The sequence below is a fragment of the Lampris incognitus genome, chromosome 2, assembly GCF_029633865.1.
Source record: "Lampris incognitus isolate fLamInc1 chromosome 2, fLamInc1.hap2, whole genome shotgun sequence".
NCBI classification, from domain to species: domain Eukaryota; kingdom Metazoa; phylum Chordata; class Actinopteri; order Lampriformes; family Lampridae; genus Lampris; species Lampris incognitus.
This window is the reverse complement of record NC_079212.1, coordinates 64,956,300-64,971,972: the sequence shown is the minus strand read 5'-3', so window position 1 is coordinate 64,971,972 and position 15,673 is coordinate 64,956,300.

Genomic DNA, 15,673 nt, shown 5'->3' with positions numbered 1-15,673 from the left:
GTCCACATCATGTCACGCTCATCACCGAGTCCACATCCCCTATCACACTCATCACTGAGTCCACATCATCTCTCACACTCATCACTGAGTCCACATCATCTGTCACACTCATCACCGAGTCCACATCATCTGTCACACTCTTCACTGAGTCCACATCATCTGTCACACTCATGATTCAGTCCACATCATCTCTCACACTCATCACTGAGTCCACATCATCTGTCACACTCATCACCGAGTCCACATCATCTGTCACACTCTTCACTGAGTCCACATCATCTGTCACACTCATGATTCAGTCCACATCATCTCTCACACTCATCACTGAATCCACATCATCTGTCACACTCATCACCGAGTCCACATCATCTGTCACACTCATCACCGAGTCCACATCATATGTCACACTCATCACTGAGTCCACATAATCTGTCACACTCATGATTCAGTCCACATCATCTCTCACACTCATCACTGAGTCCACATCATCTGTCACACTCATCACCGAGTCCACATGCCCTATCACACTCATCACTGAGTCCACATCATCTCTCCCACTCATGACTGAGTCCACATCATCTCTCACGCTCATCACTGAATCCATATCATCTGTCACACTCATCACTGAGTCCACATCATCTGTCACACTCATCACCGAGTCCACATCATCTGTCACACTCATCACTGAGTCCACGTCATCTGTCACACTAATCACTGAGTCCACATCATCTGTCACGCTCATCAATGAGTCCACATCATCTGTCACGCTCATCACTGAGTCCACATCATCTCTCACACTCATCACCAAGTCCACATCATCTATCACACTCATCACTGAGTCCACATCATGTCACGCTCATCACCGAGTTCACATCCCCTATCACACTCATCACTGAGTCCACATCATCTCTCACACTCATCACTGAGTCCACATCATCTGTCACATTCATCACCGAGTCCAGATCATCTGTCACACTCATCACTGAGTCCACATAATCTGTCACACTCATGATTCAGTCCACATGATCTCTCACACTCATCACTGAGTCCACATCATCTGTCACACTCATCACCGAGTCCACATGCCCTATCACACTCATCACTGAGTCCACATCATCTCTCCCACTCATGACTGAGTCCACATCATCTGTCACACTCATCACCTAGTCCACATCATCTGTCACACTCATGACTGAGTCCACATCATCTGTCACTCTCATCACCGAGTCCACATCATCTGTCACACTCATCACCGTGCCCACATCATCTATCACACTCTTCACTGAGTCCACATCATGTCACACTCATCACCGAGTCCACATCCCCTATCACACTCATCACTGAGTCCACATCATCTTTCAAACTCATCACTGAGTCCACATCATCTGTCACACTCATCACCGAGTCCACATCATCTGTCACACTCATCACTGAGTCCACATCATCTGTCACACTCATCACCTAGTCCACATCATCTGTCACACTCATGACTGAGTCCACATCATCTGTCACTCTCATCACCGAGTCCACATCATCTGTCACACTCATCACTGAGTCCACATCATCTGTCACACTCATCACCGAGTCCACGTCATCTGTCACAGTCATCACCGAGTCCACATCATCTGTCACGCTCATCACTGAGTCCACATCATCTGTCACACTCATCACTGAGTCCACATCATCTGTCACACTCATCACCGAGTCCACATCATCTGTCACACTCATCACTGACTCCACATCATCTCTCACACTCATCACTGAGTCCACATAATCTGTCACACTCATCACCGAGTCCACATCATCTGTCACACTCATCACTGAGTCCACATCATCTGTCACACTCATCACCGAGTCCACATTCCCTATCACACTCATCACCAAGTCCACATCATCTGTCACACTCATCACTGAGTCCACATCATCTGTCATGCTCATCACTGAGTCCACATCATCTCTCACACTCATCACTGAGTCCACATCATCTCTCACACTCATCACCAAGTCCACATTATCTATCACACTCATCACTGAGTCCACATCATGTCACGCTCATCACCGAGTCCACATCCCCTATCACACTCATCACTGAGTCCACATCATCTGTCACACTCATGATTCAGTCCACATCATCTCTCACACTCATCACCAAGTCCACATCATCTATCACACTCATCACTGAGTCCACATCATGTCACGCTCATCACCGAGTCCACATCCCCTATCACACTCATCACTGAGTCCACATCATCTCTCACACTCATCACTGAGTCCACATCATCTGTCACACTCATCACCGAGTCCACATCATCTGTCACACTCTTCACTGAGTCCACATCATCTGTCACACTCATGATTCAGTCCACATCATCTCTCACACTCATCACTGAGTCCACATCATCTGTAACACTCATCACCGAGTCCACATCATCTGTCACACTCTTCACTGAGTCCACATCATCTGTCACACTCATGATTCAGTCCACATCATCTCTCACACTCATCACTGAATCCACATCATCTGTCACACTCATCACCGAGTCCACATCATCTGTCACACTCATCACCGAGTCCACATCATATGTCACACTCATCACTGAGTCCACATAATCTGTCACACTCATGATTCAGTCCACATCATCTCTCACACTCATCACTGAGTCCACATCATCTGTCACACTCATCACCGAGTCCACATGCCCTATCACACTCATCACTGAGTCCACATCATCTCTCCCACTCATGACTGAGTCCACATCATCTCTCACGCTCATCACTGAATCCATATCATCTGTCACACTCATCACTGAGTCCACATCATCTGTCACACTCATCACCGAGTCCACATCATCTGTCACACTCATCACTGAGTCCACATCATCTGTCACACTCATCACCGAGTCCACATCATCTGTCACACTCATCACTGAGTCCACGTCATCTGTCACACTAATCACTGAGTCCACATCATCTGTCACGCTCATCAATGAGTCCACATCATCTGTCACGCTCATCACTGAGTCCACATCATCTCTCACACTCATCACCAAGTCCACATCATCTATCACACTCATCACTGAGTCCACATCATGTCACGCTCATCACCGAGTTCACATCCCCTATCACACTCATCACTGAGTCCACATCATCTCTCACACTCATCACTGAGTCCACATCATCTGTCACACTCATCACCGAGTCCAGATCATCTGTCACACTCATCACTGAGTCCACATAATCTGTCACACTCATGATTCAGTCCACATGATCTCTCACACTCATCACTGAGTCCACATCATCTGTCACACTCATCACCGAGTCCACATGCCCTATCACACTCATCACTGAGTCCACATCATCTCTCCCACTCATGACTGAGTCCACATCATCTGTCACACTCATCACCTAGTCCACATCATCTGTCACACTCATGACTGAGTCCACATCATCTGTCACTCTCATCACCGAGTCCACATCATCTGTCACACTCATCACCGTGCCCACATCATCTATCACACTCTTCACTGAGTCCACATCATGTCACACTCATCACCGAGTCCACATCCCCTATCACACTCATCACTGAGTCCACATCATCTTTCAAACTCATCACTGAGTCCACATCATCTGTCACACTCATCACCGAGTCCACATCATCTGTCACACTCATCACTGAGTCCACATCATCTGTCACACTCATCACCTAGTCCACATCATCTGTCACACTCATGACTGAGTCCACATCATCTGTCACTCTCATCACCGAGTCCACATCATCTGTCACACTCATCACTGAGTCCACATCATCTGTCACACTCATCACCGAGTCCACGTCATCTGTCACAGTCATCACCGAGTCCACATCATCTGTCACGCTCATCACTGAGTCCACATCATCTGTCACACTCATCACTGAGTCCACATCATCTGTCACACTCATCACCGAGTCCACATCATCTGTCACACTCATCACTGACTCCACATCATCTCTCACACTCATCACTGAGTCCACATCATCTGTCACACTCATCACCGAGTCCACATCATCTGTCACACTCTTCACTGAGTCCACATCATCTGTCACACTCATGATTCAGTCCACATCATCTCTCACACTCATCACTGAGTCCACATCATCTGTAACACTCATCACCGAGTCCACATCATCTGTCACACTCTTCACTGAGTCCACATCATCTGTCACACTCATGATTCAGTCCACATCATCTCTCACACTCATCACTGAATCCACATCATCTGTCACACTCATCACCGAGTCCACATCATCTGTCACACTCATCACCGAGTCCACATCATATGTCACACTCATCACTGAGTCCACATAATCTGTCACACTCATGATTCAGTCCACATCATCTCTCACACTCATCACTGAGTCCACATCATCTGTCACACTCATCACCGAGTCCACATGCCCTATCACACTCATCACTGAGTCCACATCATCTCTCCCACTCATGACTGAGTCCACATCATCTCTCACGCTCATCACTGAATCCATATCATCTGTCACACTCATCACTGAGTCCACATCATCTGTCACACTCATCACCGAGTCCACATCATCTGTCACACTCATCACTGAGTCCACATCATCTGTCACACTCATCACCGAGTCCACATCATCTGTCACACTCATCACTGAGTCCACGTCATCTGTCACACTAATCACTGAGTCCACATCATCTGTCACGCTCATCAATGAGTCCACATCATCTGTCACGCTCATCACTGAGTCCACATCATCTCTCACACTCATCACCAAGTCCACATCATCTATCACACTCATCACTGAGTCCACATCATGTCACGCTCATCACCGAGTTCACATCCCCTATCACACTCATCACTGAGTCCACATCATCTCTCACACTCATCACTGAGTCCACATCATCTGTCACACTCATCACCGAGTCCAGATCATCTGTCACACTCATCACTGAGTCCACATAATCTGTCACACTCATGATTCAGTCCACATGATCTCTCACACTCATCACTGAGTCCACATCATCTGTCACACTCATCACCGAGTCCACATGCCCTATCACACTCATCACTGAGTCCACATCATCTCTCCCACTCATGACTGAGTCCACATCATCTGTCACACTCATCACCTAGTCCACATCATCTGTCACACTCATGACTGAGTCCACATCATCTGTCACTCTCATCACCGAGTCCACATCATCTGTCACACTCATCACCGTGCCCACATCATCTATCACACTCTTCACTGAGTCCACATCATGTCACACTCATCACCGAGTCCACATCCCCTATCACACTCATCACTGAGTCCACATCATCTTTCAAACTCATCACTGAGTCCACATCATCTGTCACACTCATCACCGAGTCCACATCATCTGTCACACTCATCACTGAGTCCACATCATCTGTCACACTCATCACCTAGTCCACATCATCTGTCACACTCATGACTGAGTCCACATCATCTGTCACTCTCATCACCGAGTCCACATCATCTGTCACACTCATCACTGAGTCCACATCATCTGTCACACTCATCACCGAGTCCACGTCATCTGTCACAGTCATCACCGAGTCCACATCATCTGTCACGCTCATCACTGAGTCCACATCATCTGTCACACTCATCACTGAGTCCACATCATCTGTCACACTCATCACCGAGTCCACATCATCTGTCACACTCATCACTGACTCCACATCATCTCTCACACTCATCACTGAGTCCACATAATCTGTCACACTCATCACCGAGTCCACATCATCTGTCACACTCATCACTGAGTCCACATCATCTGTCACACTCATCACCGAGTCCACATTCCCTATCACACTCATCACCAAGTCCACATCATCTGTCACACTCATCACTGAGTCCACATCATCTGTCATGCTCATCACTGAGTCCACATCATCTCTCACACTCATCACTGAGTCCACATCATCTCTCACACTCATCACCAAGTCCACATTATCTATCACACTCATCACTGAGTCCACATCATGTCACGCTCATCACCGAGTCCACATCCCCTATCACACTCATCACTGAGTCCACATCATCTCTCACACTCATCACTGAGTCCACATCATCTGTCACACTCATCACCGAGTCCACATCATCTGTCACACTCTTCACTGAGTCCACATCATCTGTCACACTCATGATTCAGTCCACATCATCTCTCACACTCATCACTGAATCCACATCATCTGTCAAACTCATCACCGAGTCCACATCATCTGTCACACTCATCACCGAGTCCACATCATATGTCACACTCATCACTGAGTCCACATAATCTGTCACACTCATGATTCAGTCCACATCATCTCTCACACTCATCACTGAGTCCACATCATCTGTCACACTCATCACCGAGTCCACATGCCCTATCACACTCATCACTGAGTCCACATCATCTCTCCCACTCATGACTGAGTCCACATCATCTGTCACACTCATCACCGAGTCCACATCATCTGTCAAACTCCTGACTGAGTCCACATCATCTGTCACTCTCATCACCGAGTCCACATCATCTGTCACACTCATCACCGTGCCCACATCATCTATCACACTCTTCACTGAGTCCACATCATGTCACACTCATCACCGAGTCCACATCCCCTATCAAACTCATCACTGGGTCCATATCATCTCTCACACTCATCACTGAGTCCACATCATCTGTCACACTCATCACCGAGTCCACATCATCTTTCACACTCATCACTGAGTCCACATCATCTGTCACAGTCATCACCGAGTCCACATCATCTGTCACACTCATCACCGAGTCCACGTCATCTGTCACAGTCATCACCGAGTCCACATCATCTGTCACGCTCATCACTGAGTCCACATCATCTGTCACACTTATCACCTAGTCCACATCATCTGTCACACTCATCACTGACTCCACATCATCTCTCACACTCATCACTGAGTCCACATAATCTGTCACACTCATCACCGAGTCCACATCATCTGTCACACTCATCACTGAGTCCACATCATCTGTCACACTCATCACCGAGTCCACATTCCCTATCACACTCATCACCAAGTCGACATCATCTGTCACACTCATCACTGAGTCCACATCATCTCTCACACTCATCACCGAGTCCATATTCCCTATCACACTCATCACCAAGTCCACATCATCTGTCATGCTCATCACTGAGTCCACATCATCTCTCACACTCATCACTGAGTCCACATCATCTCTCAAACTCATCACCAAGTCCACATCATCTATCACACTCATCACTGTGTCCACATTCCCTATCACACTCGTCACCAAGTCCACATCATCTGTCACACTCATCACTGAGTCCACATCATCTGTCACGCTCATCAATGAGTCCATATCATCTCTCACAATCATCACTGTGTCCACATCATCTGTCACACTCATCACCAAGTCCACATCCCCTATCACACTCATCACCAAGTCCACATCATCTGTCACACTCATCACTGAGTCCACATCATCTGTCACGCTCATCACTGAGTCCACATCATCTCTCACACTCATCACCAAGTCCACATCATCTATCACACTCATCACTGAGTCCACATCATGTCACGCTCATCACCGAGTTCACATCCCCTATCACACTCATCACTGAGTCCACATCATCTCTCACACTCATCACTGAGTCCACATCATCTGTCACACTCATCACCGAGTCCAGATCATCTGTCACACTCATCACTGAGTCCACATCATCTGTCACACTCATGATTCAGTCCACATCATCTCTTACACTCATCACTGAGTCCACATCATCTGTCACACTCATCACCGAGTCCACATCATCTGTCACACTCATCACTGGGTCCACATCATCTGTCACACTCATCACTGAGTCCACGTCATCTGTCACACTAATCACTGAGTCCACATCATCTCTCACACTCATCACCGAGTCCCCATGCCCTATCACACTCATCACTGAGTCCACATCATCTCTCCCACTCATGACTGAGTCCACATCATCTGTCACACTCATCACCGAGTCCACATCATCTGTCACACTCATCACTGGGTCCACATCATCTCTCACACTCATCACTGAGTCCACATCATCTCTCACACTCATCACCGAGTCCACATTCCCTAACACACTCATCACCAAGTCCACATCATCTGTCACACTCATCACTGAGTCCACATCATCTGTCACGCTCATCAATGAGTCCACATCATCTCTCACAATCATCACTGTGTCCACATCATCTGTCACACTCATCACCAAGTCCACATCCCCTATCACACTCATCACCAAGTCCACATCATCTGTCACACTCATCACTGAGTCCACATCATCTGTCACGCTCATCACTGAGTCCACATCATCTCTCACACTCATCACCAAGTCCACATCATCTATCACACTCATCACTGAGTCCACATCATGTCACGCTCATCACCGAGTTCACATCCCCTATCACACTCATCACTGAGTCCACATCATCTCTCACACTCATCACTGAGTCCACATCATCTGTCACACTCATCACCGAGTCCACATCATCTGTCACACTCATCACTGAGTCCACATCATCTGTCACACTCATGATTCAGTCCACATCATCTCTCACACTCATCACTGAGTCCACATCATCTGTCACACTCATCACCGAGTCCACATGCCCTATCACACTCATCACTGAGTCCACATCATCTCTCCCACTCATGACTGAGTCCACATCATCTGTCACACTCATCACCTAGTCCACATCATCTGTCACACTCATCACTGACTCCACATCATCTGTCACTCTCATCACCGAGTCCACATCATCTGTCACACTCATCACCGTGCCCACATCATCTATCACACTCTTCACTGAGTCCACATCATGTCACACTCATCACCGAGTCCACATCCCCTATCACACTCATCACTGAGTCCACATCATCTTTCACACTCATCACTGAGTCCACATCATCTGTCACACTCATGACTGAGTCCACATCATCTGTCACACTCATCACTGAGTCCACATCATCTCTCACACTCATCACTGAGTCCACATCATCTTTCACACTCATCACTGAGTCCACATCATCTGTCACACTCATGATTCAGTCCACATCATCTCTCACACTCATCACCGAGTCCACATCATCTGTCACACTCTTCACTGAGTCCACATCATCTGTCACACTCATGATTCAGTCCACATCATCTCTCACACTCATCACTGAATCCACATCATCTGTCACACTCATCACCGAGTCCACATCATCTGTCACACTCATCACCGAGTCCACATCATATGTTACACTCATCACTGAGTCCACATAATCTGTCACACTCATGATTCAGTCCACATCATCTCTCACACTCATCACTGAGTCCACATCATCTGTCACACTCATCAACGAGTCCACATGGCCTATCACACTCATCACTGAGTCCACATCATCTCTCCCACTCATGAATGAGTCCACATCATCTGTCACACTCATCACCGAGTCCACATCATCTGTCAAACTCCTGACTGAGTCCACATCATCTGTCACTCTCATCACCGAGTCCACATCATCTGTCACACTCATCACCGTGCCCACATCATCTATCACACTCTTCACTGAGTCCACATCATGTCACACTCATCACCGAGTCCAAATCCCCTATCACACTCATCACTGAGTCCACATCATCTCTCACATTCATCACTGAGTCCACATCATCTGTCACACTCATCACCGAGTCCACATCATCTGTCACACTCATCACTGAGTCCACATCATCTGTCACAGTCATCACCGAGTCCACATCATCTGTCACACTCATCACCGAGTCCACGTCATCTGTCACAGTCATCACCGAGTCCACATCATCTGTCACGCTCATCACTGAGTCCACATCATCTGTCACACTTATCACCGACTCCACATCATCTCTCAAACTCATCACTGAGTCCACATAATATGTCACACTCATCACCGAGTCCACATCATCTGTCACACTCATCACTGAGTCCACATCATCTGTCACACTCATCACCGAGTCCACATTCCCTATCACACTCATCACCAAGTCGACATCATCTGTCACACTCATCACTGAGTCCACATCATCTCTCACACTCATCACCGAGTCCACATTCCCTATCACACTCATCACCAAGTCCACATAATCTGTCATGCTCATCACTTAGTCCACATCATCTCTCACACTCATCACTGAGTCCACATCATCTGTCACACTCATCAACGAGTCCACATCATCTGTCACACTCATCACTGGGTCCACATCATCTCTCACACTCATCACTGAGTCCACATCATCTCTCACACTCATCACCGAGTCCACATTCCCTAACACACTCATCACCAAGTCCACATCATCTGTCACACTCATCACTGAGTCCACATCATCTGTCACGCTCATCAATGAGTCCACATCATCTCTCACAATCATCACTGTGTCCACATCATCTGTCACACTCATCACCAAGTCCACATCCCCTATCACACTCATTACCAAGTCCACATCGTCTGTCACACTCATCACTGAGTCCACATCATCTGTCACGCTCATCACTGAGTCCACATCATCTCTCACACTCATCACCAAGTCCACATCATCTATCACACTCATCACTGAGTCCACATCATGTCACGCTCATCACCGAGTTCACATCCCCTATCACACTCATCACTGAGTCCACATCATCTCTCACACTCATCACTGAGTCCACATCATCTGTCACACTCATCACCGAGTCCAGATCATCTGTCACACTCATCACTGAGTCCACATCATCTGTCACACTCATGATTCAGTCCACATCATCTCTCACACTCATCACTGAGTCCACATCATCTGTCACACTCATCACCGAGTCCACATGCCCTATCACACTCATCACTGAGTCCACATCATCTCTCCCACTCATGACTGAGTCCACATCATCTGTCACACTCATCACCTAGTCCACATCATCTGTCACACTCATCACTGACTCCACATCATCTGTCACTCTCATCACCGAGTCCACATCATCTGTCACACTCATCACCGTGCCCACATCATCTATCACACTCTTCACTGAGTCCACATCATGTCACACTCATCACCGAGTCCACATCCCCTATCACACTCATCACTGAGTCCACATCATCTTTCACACTCATCACTGAGTCCACATCATCTGTCACACTCATGACTGAGTCCACATCATCTGTCACACTCATCACTGAGTCCACATCATCTCTCACACTCATCACTGAGTCCACATCATCTTTCACACTCATCACTGAGTCCACATCATCTGTCACACTCATGATTCAGTCCACATCATCTCTCACACTCATCACCGAGTCCACATCATATGTCACACTCTTCACTGAGTCCACATCATCTGTCACACTCATGATTCAGTCCACATCATCTCTCACACTCATCACTGAATCCACATCATCTGTCACACTCATCACCGAGTCCACATCATCTGTCACACTCATCACCGAGTCCACATCATATGTTACACTCATCACTGAGTCCACATAATCTGTCACACTCATGATTCAGTCCACATCATCTCTCACACTCATCACTGAGTCCACATCATCTGTCACACTCATCACCGAGTCCACATGGCCTATCACACTCATCACTGAGTCCATTTCATCTCTCCCACTCATGAATGAGTCCACATCATCTGTCACACTCATCACCGAGTCCACATCATCTGTCAAACTCCTGACTGAGTCCACATCATCTGTCACTCTCATCACCGAGTCCACATCATCTGTCACACTCATCACCGTGCCCACATCATCTATCACACTCTTCACTGAGTCCACATCATGTCACACTCATCACCGAGTCCAAATCCCCTATCACACTCATCACTGAGTCCACATCATCTCTCACATTCATCACTGAGTCCACATCATCTGTCACACTCATCACCGAGTCCACATCATCTGTCACACTCATCACTGAGTCCACATCATCTGTCACAGTCATCACCGAGTCCACATCATCTGTCACACTCATCACCGAGTCCACGTCATCTGTCACGCTCAACACTGAGTCCACATCATCTGTCACACTTATCACCGACTCCACATCATCTCTCACACTCATCACTGAGTCCACATCATCTGTCACTCTGATCACCGAGTCCACATCATCTGTCACACTCATCACTGAGTCCACATCATCTGTCACACTCATCACCGAGTCCACGTCATCTGTCACAGTCATCACCGAGTCCACATCATCTGTCACGCTCATCACTGAGTCCACATCATCTGTCACACTCATCACTGAGTCCACATCATCTGTCACACTCATCACCGAGTCCACATCATCTGTCACACTCATCACTGACTCCACATCATCTCTCACACTCATCACTGAGTCCACATAATCTGTCACACTCATCACCGAGTCCACATCATCTGTCACACTCATCACTGAGTCCACATCATCTGTCACACTCATCACCGAGTCCACATTCCCTATCACACTCATCACCAAGTCCACATCATCTGTCACACTCATCACTGAGTCCACATCATCTGTCATGCTCATCACTGAGTCCACATCATCTCTCACACTCATCACTGAGTCCACATCATCTCTCACACTCATCACCAAGTCCACATTATCTATCACACTCATCACTGAGTCCACATCATGTCACGCTCATCACCGAGTCCACATCCCCTATCACACTCATCACTGAGTCCACATCATCTCTCACACTCATCACTGAGTCCACATCATCTGTCACACTCATCACCGAGTCCACATCATCTGTCACACTCTTCACTGAGTCCACATCATCTGTCACACTCATCACTGAGTCCACATCATCTGTCACACTCATCACCGAGTCCAGATCATCTGTCACACTCATCACTGAGTCCACATCATCAGTCACACTCATGATTCAGTCCACATCATCTCTCACACTCATCACTGAGTCCACATCATCTGTCACACCCATCACCGAGTCCACATGCCCTATCACACTCATCACTGAGTCCACATCATCTCTCCCACTCATGACTGAGTCCACATCATCTGTCACACTCATCACCTAGTCCACATCATCTGTCACACTCATGACTGAGTCCACATCATCTGTCACTCTCATCACCGAGTCCACATCATCTGTCACACTCATCACCGTGCCCAAATCATCTATCACACTCTTCACTGAGTCCACATCATGTCACACTCATCACCGAGTCCACATCCCCTATCACACTCATCACTGAGTCCACATCATCTTTCACACTCATCACTGAGTCCACATCATCTGTCACACTCATGACTGAGTCCACATCATCTGTCACACTCATCACTGAGTCCACATCATCTCCCACACTCATCACTGAGTCCACGTCATCTGTCACAGTCATCACCGAGTCCACATCATCTGTCACGCTCATCACTGAGTCCACATCATCTGTCACACTCATCACTGAGTCCACATCTTCTGTCACACTCATCACCGAGTCCACATCATCTGTCACACTCATCACTGACTCCACATCATCTCTCACACTCATCACTGAGTCCACATAATCTGTCACACTCATCACCGAGTCCACATCATCTGTCACAGTCATCACTGAGTCCACATCATCTGTCACACTCATCACCGAGTCCACATTCCCTATCACACTCATAACCAAGTCCACATCATCTGTCACACTCATCACTGAGTCCACATCATCTGTCATGCTCATCACTGAGTCCACATCATCTCTCACACTCATCACTGAGTCCACATCATCTCTCACACTCATCACCAAGTCCACATCATCTATCACACTCATCACTGAGTCCACATCATGTCACGCTCATCACCGAGTCCACATCCCCTATCACACTCATCACTGAGTCCACATCATCTCTCACACTCATCACTGAGTCCACATCATCTGTCACACTCATCACCGAGTCCACATCATCTGTCACACTCTTCACTGAGTCCACATCATCTGTCACACTCATGATTCAGTCCACATCATCTCTCACACTCATCACTGAATCCACATCATCTGTCACACTCATCACCGAGTCCACATCATCTGTCACACTCATCACCGAGTCCACATCACATGTCACACTCATCACTGAGTCCACATAATCTGTCACACTCATGATTCAGTCCACATCATCTCTCACACTCATCACCAAGTCCACATCATCTATCACACTCATCACTGAGTCCACATCATGTCACGCTCATCACCGAGTCCACATCCCCTATCACACTCATCACTGAGTCCACATCATCTCTCACACTCATCACTGAGTCCACATCATCTGTCACACTCATCACCGAGTCCACATCATCTGTCACACTCTTCACTGAGTCCACATCATCTGTCACACTCATGATTCAGTCCACATCATCTCTCACACTCATCACTGAGTCCACATCATCTGTCACACTCATCACCGAGTCCACATCATCTGTCACACTCTTCACTGAGTCCACATCATCTGTCACACTCATGATTCAGTCCACATCATCTCTCACACTCATCACTGAATCCACATCATCTGTCACACTCATCACCGAGTCCACATCATCTGTCACACTCATCACCGAGTCCACATCATATGTCACACTCATCACTGAGTCCACATAATCTGTCACACTCATGATTCAGTCCACATCATCTCTCACACTCATCACTGAGTCCACATCATCTGTCACACTCATCACCGAGTCCACATGCCCTATCACACTCATCACTGAGTCCACATCATCTCTCCCACTCATGACTGAGTCCACATCATCTCTCACGCTCATCACTGAATCCATATCATCTGTCACACTCATCACTGAGTCCACATCATCTGTCACACTCATCACCGAGTCCACATCATCTGTCACACTCATCACTGAGTCCACATCATCTGTCACACTCATCACCGAGTCCACATCATCTGTCACACTCATCACTGAGTCCACGTCATCTGTCACACTAATCACTGAGTCCACATCATCTGTCACGCTCATCAATGAGTCCACATCATCTGTCACGCTCATCACTGAGTCCACATCATCTCTCACACTCATCACCAAGTCCACATCATCTATCACACTCATCACTGAGTCCACATCATGTCACGCTCATCACCGAGTTCACATCCCCTATCACACTCATCACTGAGTCCACATCATCTCTCACACTCATCACTGAGTCCACATCATCTGTCACATTCATCACCGAGTCCAGATCATCTGTCACACTCATCACTGAGTTCACATAATCTGTCACACTCATGATTCAGTCCACATGATCTCTCACACTCATCACTGAGTCCACATCATCTGTCACACTCATCACCGAGTCCACATGCCCTATCACACTCATCACTGAGTCCACATCATCTCTCCCACTCATGACTGAGTCCACATCATCTGTCACACTCATCACCTAGTCCACATCATCTGTCACACTCATGACTGAATCCACATCATCTGTCACTCTCATCACCGAGTCCACATCATCTGTCACACTCATCACCGTGCCCACATCATCTATCACACTCTTCACTGAGTCCACATCATGTCACACTCATCACCGAGTCCACATCCCCTATCACACTCATCACTGAGTCCACATCATCTTTCAAACTCATCACTGAG